This window comes from Microtus oregoni, unplaced genomic scaffold, assembly GCF_018167655.1.
Source record: "Microtus oregoni isolate MIOR12 unplaced genomic scaffold, Mior012 000067F_008, whole genome shotgun sequence".
Lineage (NCBI taxonomy): Eukaryota > Metazoa > Chordata > Mammalia > Rodentia > Cricetidae > Microtus > Microtus oregoni.
In genome coordinates this window covers 70,956-78,581 of record NW_024543961.1, presented here as the reverse complement: position 1 = coordinate 78,581, position 7,626 = coordinate 70,956, and the positions used below count along the sequence as shown (strand labels likewise).

The following is a 7,626-nucleotide window of genomic DNA, read 5'->3' as shown; positions in this document are numbered from 1 at the left end:
GATCATTATATCTGTGTAATATATTATGAAATCAGAAAATATAATGCCTCCAATTTTGGTTTTCTGTCTCAGGGGAGGGTTTTGGCTATTTGTGGCTCCATGGAAATTTTTTTTGGTTTTCTTTTTTCTATATTTTAGTAATCAAAAATGGCATTTAATATCTGTGAGAACGCTTTCCTAACTGAAACACCCATCAGTCATGAACATTGGGTCCAAGGGCCTTGCTTACTGCTCCATAGCTTCACTTGAGCACATAACTGACGTATCCCTAACTCTTGTCATCCTGAAGTGCCTCCCCACTGAAACCAGATAGCCACTGCCCCCATACACATTGTCAGCCTGCTTTTACCAATTCAAGCCCCCCCCTGCCACCCCCACAGCCCTTCATGTTCTTGCCTTGTACATAAATCAATCTTGCTCCAGTCCAGTCCAAGCCAAGAAAAAGCAGGATGCAACTGTAACATCCGTGAAATTTATTGAACAGATACATTTACTGAAGTCATTGAAGGCGGGGGGATGACAGCACAGAACTTCCCCCAGCTGTTAGAGGCCACAGGTCCCACCTTTTCCTACTCTGTGATTCATTAGAAAGGATCTCATCTACTGGCCACACTGAGGCCTGCTTGCCTAAGCTTCTTCCTTCCAAGGGACCCCTGATACACCTCTTTGCAGAATAATGGCATCTGGAAGTGTTCTTTCTTTTGGGGGAACTCTCTAGAAGAATCACCCACTGTAGGGTGATCCTGAATTATTCTGGACACTGGAAAGCACTGAAAGGAACATCTTGCCAAACTGAAGAACTGTTGTCACAAGTAATAACAAAAGTAACAACAAGAGTGGAACATTGAATCTTGGTTCTCCGAGCCCATCCATCCTTAGTCCAGGTCTTCGTGCCCACCCCAGATTGTAATCAGTCACAAGATGAGCATCAGCCAGTTGCTGATTGCCATCACCCATACTGTTTTGCTGGTTCCAAGGGCTTGTCTTGAGATCTCTGTAGAGCACCTTCTCAGGTAAGAACACACACATCTGCAGGGAACAAGCAGCAAGTTGCTGGCCTGTAAGTATATCAAGAAAGCTGTCCAGGAATACACAACACGAGATAGGAGCAGAGCAAATAGGGCCTTGGCTGGCATGGAAGTTCGCAACACAAGCTGGGCTACGGTAGTAGCTAGCAGGGTAAGTCAGGGACTGATATACTTTGCTAGGGTGTGATGGATGGGAGAGCTAGTATTAAAGTGTGTACTCACTGAATACCTGGGCCACTGTGAGTAGAACAGATAAGGATGAGATTCCAAAGGCAGTGTCATAAACCTGCCTGGAGATGCTAACTGGGTAGAAGAGCCAGGCAGTCAGGACCCTTATAAGAGACTATTTCTCCCTAATCTCTCCCAGGCCAGGGGCTATAGCAGATATCTGCAGGCCCGCTCCTTTACTTTGGGGCTGACCCTTCAGCAATACTTCTAGACTGGGACAGGATGGGGTCTTCTGCCTTATGTTCTCCTGCCTAGGCAAGGCTGCCCAGCATGCAGCCGGGCCCTCCTGGGCACTCTCTAAGATTACTGCCCATCTGTGCTGGGGTGGGAGTCCCAGGGGGCTCATAGGGTCCTGTCTGGCTTGGGTCTACAGGGCCGTGGTCTGAGTTATGGCCTTATATCTCCTCCTCAACCTTGTCCTTTGCCTACTCCTCCACCTCATCTTCTGCCTTAGCACTGGCTCTTCCATCAGCCTGGACAGAAGCCAGATTGCCAGCTTCATCCTCCACCTGGACTACCATGTTGCTGGCTAGTCTTGCCTCCCATTCCTCAGATTCCCGTTTGAGGCCCAACAACTCCAGGAAAGTTGGAGATCTCCTGATCATTCTTAGCCTCCTCAGAGCTTCCTCCAGAGGCTCAGTCAGGTTAGCCCTGGTGAGCATCTGCCTCAGGCGCAAATCATCCGTAGAGGTTCTCTCGAGAGCCCCTTTCTAAATGGCTTTCTGCAGCAGAACTTCTAGCCTCAACACAAAGGCAGAGAGCTGCTCATCTGGCTGCTGTTTTGCAGTCAGACACTTGATTCGAATGGTGGCCTGAGACTCATTGTCTCCAAATACTCGACAGAGCCTCTAGGCACTCCTCTGCAGTCTTTGCCGGATTCTCTGCTAACAGCCCCTGTACAAGGTACAAAGCAGTTCCCCGCAAGCCCTCCAGCAACCGTCTCCTCTTCTCCCTTTCTGGGACCCTTTGCCACACCCAAAACATGTCAGTGGTGTGGTCTAGCCAGGCCTCAAAGGATTCCTCCCCAGGGGCTGGCTGAACGCTCCCAGAAAACATACCCAAACGCTGGTACCGCAAGGTATCCACCCAGGGCTGGATTGCCTGACTAACTGACTGGAGCCTGCACACTCTGTCCAGCTCCAGACCTGGGTCTCCAGGTACACTGTCCACTGTCTCCCCCGTTGCTCCAAGAAGTGGAAAACACGATCAAGAAGCTCCTCGCTGGAGCAACTGGGCACAAAGACCACGTTCCAGGGCCCCCCAGTGCCTAGGATTTCCCTTGGGACCAAAGCATAGTTGATTTCCTGGTCGAGCTCAACCAGGGCTGCAGTGGCATTATCCTCCTCATGAAACACTTTGCCAAGCACAGTAAAGTGGCCCATGGGCCACAGGGCAGCCTGCAGGGACCCTTGGAATTCAGCTTCACTGCAGTCCTCCAGGATGCCCAGGATAAGCAAGCCCCTACGAGCGCTGACACCCATCCACCTGCACCAGTCCTGGAGCATCTCCACCGCCATAATCTGAAAATTTAGCAAAGCTCACACTAGGGGCCGGAAACAGTTTCCCCAGAAGCACATCAGGTTGGGATAGGAGCCTAGGCTAGGACTCAGGAAGACCAGCCTAGCTCTCCACAGCCTGGAAACAAAAAACGGAAAGAGGAGGTTAATGTCTTCCCCACCCCAGCCCCTTCTCATCCACTAGCCCTAGAGCAGAGGTTCTCAACCCGTGCTTCGTGACCCTTCAGGGTCAAGCGACCTTTTCAAGGGGATCTCCAAAGACCGCTGGGAAACACAGGTATTTACCTTATGATTTGCAACAGTAGCAAAATTACAGGTATGAAGTAGCCATGGAAATAAGTTTTATGGTTGTGTGAGGGAGTCACCACAACACAAAGAACTGTATTAAAGGGTCGTAGCATTAGGGATATTGAGAACCACTGCCTTACATGATGCTTCTGCATCCCACTCTGTGCCTCAGACACAGGCCTTCCCCAGCACCTCCCTACAGTCCAACCCAGGCAGGCGTGCTGGTTGAGAGGGGGTTTGTCAGGGCCAGTAATACCCTCCCAGAATTTGGTACCTTCTAGGAGCAGAACCCTTTCTCCTTCAATCGCACAGCAAGGATTCCCCGGGCTGTTCTCCAGGTTCTCCCGCCAGCCAGCTCCCTTGCTCTCTCTAGCCTTATAGCTGCGCACTCACGCAGACCAGTGTACATATGCAAGCTTTTTTGTTTTGTTTTATTTATTTATTTATTTATTTATTTAAGATTTCTGCCTCTTCCCCGCCACCGCCTCCCATTTCCCTCCCCTCCCCTGACCAAGTCCCCCTCCCTCATCAGCTCGAAGAGCAATCAGGGTTCCCTGACCTGTGGGAAGTCCAAGGACCACCCACCTCCATCCAGGTCTAGTAAGGTGAGCATCCAAACTGCCAAGGCTCCCCCAAAGCCAGTACGTGCAGTAGGATCAGAAACCCATTGCCATTGTTCTTGAGTTCTCAGTAGTCCTCATTGTCCACTATGTTCAGCAAGTTCGGTTTTATCCCATGCTTTTTCAGACCCAGGCCAGCTGGCCTTAGTGGGTTCCTGATAGAACATCCCCATTGTCTCAGTGTGTGGGTGCACAGCTCGCGGTCCTGAGTTCCTTGCTCGTGCTCTCTCTCCTTCTGCTCCTGATTTGGACCTTGAGATTTCAGTCCTGTGCTCCAATGTGGGTCTCTGTCTCTGTCTCCTTTCATCGCCTGATGAAGGTTAATATTCAGGAGGATGCCTATATTTATGTTTGTCTTTGGATTCACCTTCTTATTTAGCTTCTCTAGGATCGCAAATTATAGGCTCAGTGTCCTTTATTTATGGCTAAAAACCAAATATGAGTGAGTACATCCCATGTTCCTCTTTTTGGGTCTGGCTTACCTCACTCAGGATAGTGTTTTCTATTTCCATCCATTTGCATGCAAAATTCAAGAAGTCCTTGTATTTTACTGCTGAGTAGTACTCTAATATGTATATATTCCATACTTTCTTCATCCATTCTTCCATTGAAGGGCATCTAGGTTGTTTCCAGGTTCTGGCTATTACAAACAATGCTGCTATGAACATAGTTGAGCATATACTTTTGTTGTATGATAGGGCCTCTCTTGGGTATATTCCCAAGAGTGGTTTTCTCTTTCTATTTTTCTGCAGTGCTGGGAATAGAATCCAGGACCTCACAAACGGTGATGCGAGCTTAACGCTGCTCTCTGCAGTGCAGATTTAGCGCGGGGGTGTGGTGACGCCGGAGCATGGATCCTCTACCTCCTAGTCCTCCAGAAGCAGACTAGCCAGGCCATTGGTGCAGGAGGGTCAAGTGACAAGGCTGTCTCAGCCTGGGACCTCAGGTGACATCACCGGTCCAGTCACTGATGACGTCATCGGCTGCTGACCCCCACCACCACCACCACACATCTGTGCCCCTGGCACAGGGGACAGAGTGCTCAGGGGTCTCCACAGAAGGGCACCAAAAATCTGTGTTGCCCCCTCCAGCTCTGTTTCCTGATCAAGGCCAGGGAGCAGGGACTCTGAGGGTTTTTGCCCTGGTGAGTCCCTATCTGGACCTAGTCTAGTGACAGAGCTGGGCAAGCAACACCTATTCTAGGTAGAGTCCCTGGAATAGATAACACATGAGCCCATACACCCCATCCCATCACTCCCCATGAAGCGTGTACCATCTGGGTGATGCCCATCCCAGTGGAAGGGGCTGCAGGCACTTTCACCACTGTGGGCCTGCATGCCTTCCTGCCCTTGGTGCCAGTGGCCAGCTCACAGGAGGGTCCAGCACTGGCGGGCCTTTCCCGCTCTGCATGCTGTATATCCAGCTTCTTGAAAAGCTGCTTTTCAGATTTGAAGCCCAAACCCTTAGACTTGTATCTTACTGGCTGACTTTGGGCCAGTCCCTTCCACTTCTTGTCGCCGAAAAGTTTAGAGTTTCTGGGAATTCTGCCTAAATTCATATAGGAAGCACTGTGATGGTGGTGAGGTGTTCAACTTTTCCCTGCTTCCAGTGTTGATAGCCTTCCGGGCTCTGGGGCATGACTCTTTCAGTGTGAGGGTGGCATGGGTGGCCGAGATCCCAGAAGCCTCCCTATGGTTTTAACATCAGTTAGTCCCCACCCCCACCCTCCATATCTTCTGCTGCCTGGGCTAGACATCCACTCAGAGCTGTGCTATCCTGGCTCAAAACAGTTTCAGACCCTGCCAGTCTCATCACTCTGACTCTCTGCAGTCACCAAGAGTCCAGGGCCACATGCACAACATTTCTGCCAGTGAGAGAGAGGGCAAGCAGGTTCACAGAAGGTTATTATGCCTCTGTGTATTCTTTCTTGACCCCATTTTCTTTCTTTGGGCGTCATACTCTGGCCACTTGACTTTCACTACTGTAAAGGTTTCCCCAATGGTGTCCATCTCACTCACACTGCTTTGGTTTATTATCAGGGACTCTATTGAGGCTTTTGTCATGTTGGAATACTCCGTGTGCATCAGAGTGCCCATTTGAATGACCCTCACTACTGCCACCAGCATTCTACCTGCTTTCCTGAACCTCTGGCAGGAAGGAAGGCTTTGGGGCATTTGACCAAACATGACGTTGCTGAAACTTGAGCTGTATCCAAGTAGATATCCATTAATCTATTATCTGCCATGGGGGGGGGGGCAACCCATGTCCTCTCCCATTAGCAGTGTGGGAGTGCTCATCTGTATCCTACATCCCAAGCAGCCTTTCAGCCTTGACCATCGAACACCCCAAGGGGAGAATTACTATCTCATGCATTGATAAGTGTTTGGTATTTCCTTAATAGGTTATGATATTGTGCATCCTCTTACAATTTCATCTTCCACTCCTGGTTCAGCTTCTGTGAATCTCCTTTGCCCCTTCCTCATGCCCAGCTCTGTCCTACAGATGGGTCTTTGGCCTGTTTTCAGGAGAAAGTTTCTAGTGTCAAACCTGAAGGTACTCTCATTGTGTACATGCAACCAATGCCCAAACAGGTTACTTGATCTCACACTTGGCCTTCAGTTTGTCGTGTGTGGTTCTCTTTCTTGCCCCTGGAATCTCTTCTATGATTATATACAGCCTGAAGTCAAGTGCTTTGGGAACAAGAAAAAATTTTAAATTTTCTGTTACAACCCAACTTTGTCAATTGGCCTAATCACTCCCTTACTCAGCTTCCAGGGCCCACACTGTCTGTTCTCATACAGGTCAGTAACTGCTGTTAATGTCTGATATGAGAATTTCCGTCTAATGAAATTCCCTGTTTGACCTGTCATGGATCATACAATGAATACCTTGTCTTCTTTCTTGGTTTGGAGGTAATTTTCCTGGGGTCTTTCCTCAGAGAAGGCTCTCCCTTGGGAACATAAATATGCAGGATGGTCTAGTGTTACCAGCTGGCCCAGTGGGCTTACAAACAGATAATCAACACATTTCCCAGTTTTTAGGCTGGTCGCTCCTTTCCCTCTTTCCTTCTCTCTGAGAGAGGACTTTGCTTCTTTATAGGGTCATTTTTCTCCCTCTGCTCTAGGACATTGGTAGTGACACCTCAGTTGTCTTCCTTTGTTTCTTCTTTGTATACAATGTCTCTATGTCTCAGCAGGTAGTAGCTTTTCCTTCTCTAATCTCTCCTTTCTTGGTTTCTGGGACACTCCTTCCTGCCTTTGAACTGACCTTCTGCCTCTTTTCCTGCTTCTCAGCTGAAGTTATTCTTCAAACCTCTCCGCCTCTTTTTTTTTTCTCTTCCTGTTCCTTTGTTGGAGCTCAGTATAGTGTGGGTGATTTCCTAACTGTAGTTCAGAGATGTTCTATGCTGGTAGTGATCCCTCCTCCAGATCTGCCCATGTGCATCAGAATGTCCATTTGGATGCCCCTCAGGAATTTAACAATTGAGATGTTTCAACTAGGGTGCTTCAAGCACCTTTGCATACCTGTTCTTTCCCTGTGCTTCACCCACCTATACAGATGCCGTCTATCAGGTTACTTCAACAAAGGTGGCAAACATATTCCTTTCCTCTCCTCTCCTCTCCTCTCCTCTCCTTTCGTTTGTTTTTCCCCTCCAAATACTATTTCACTCACTACCAAAGGTTATCAATTTTACAAACAAGGACAGCCCTTCTTTTCCATAGTTCCTAGCCCGGTGTCCTACTCTTCATGCCTGTACTCTGACCCCTCTACCTGCTCATCCTTCTTAGTAGCACTTCTTTCCATGTCACCACCAGATAAATTATGGAGAGCTCTCTGCTTTTGAGCATTGAGAACTCCCTCCTGGAAAGCAAGCAGGTGCCCTTACTAAAAGGAGCCTTTCCTGTCAAAAATCAGCTTCAAGAAAACTTGTACGTTCCAGGGTAG

General features: G+C 48.8%; 1 pseudogene; it reads right to left on the bottom strand.

Moving 5' to 3' along the window:
* Positions 1 to 1,681: 1,681 nt before the first annotated feature.
* Positions 1,682 to 2,773, bottom strand: LOC121440383 (annotated as a pseudogene).
* Positions 2,774 to 7,626: the final 4,853 nt, after the last annotated feature.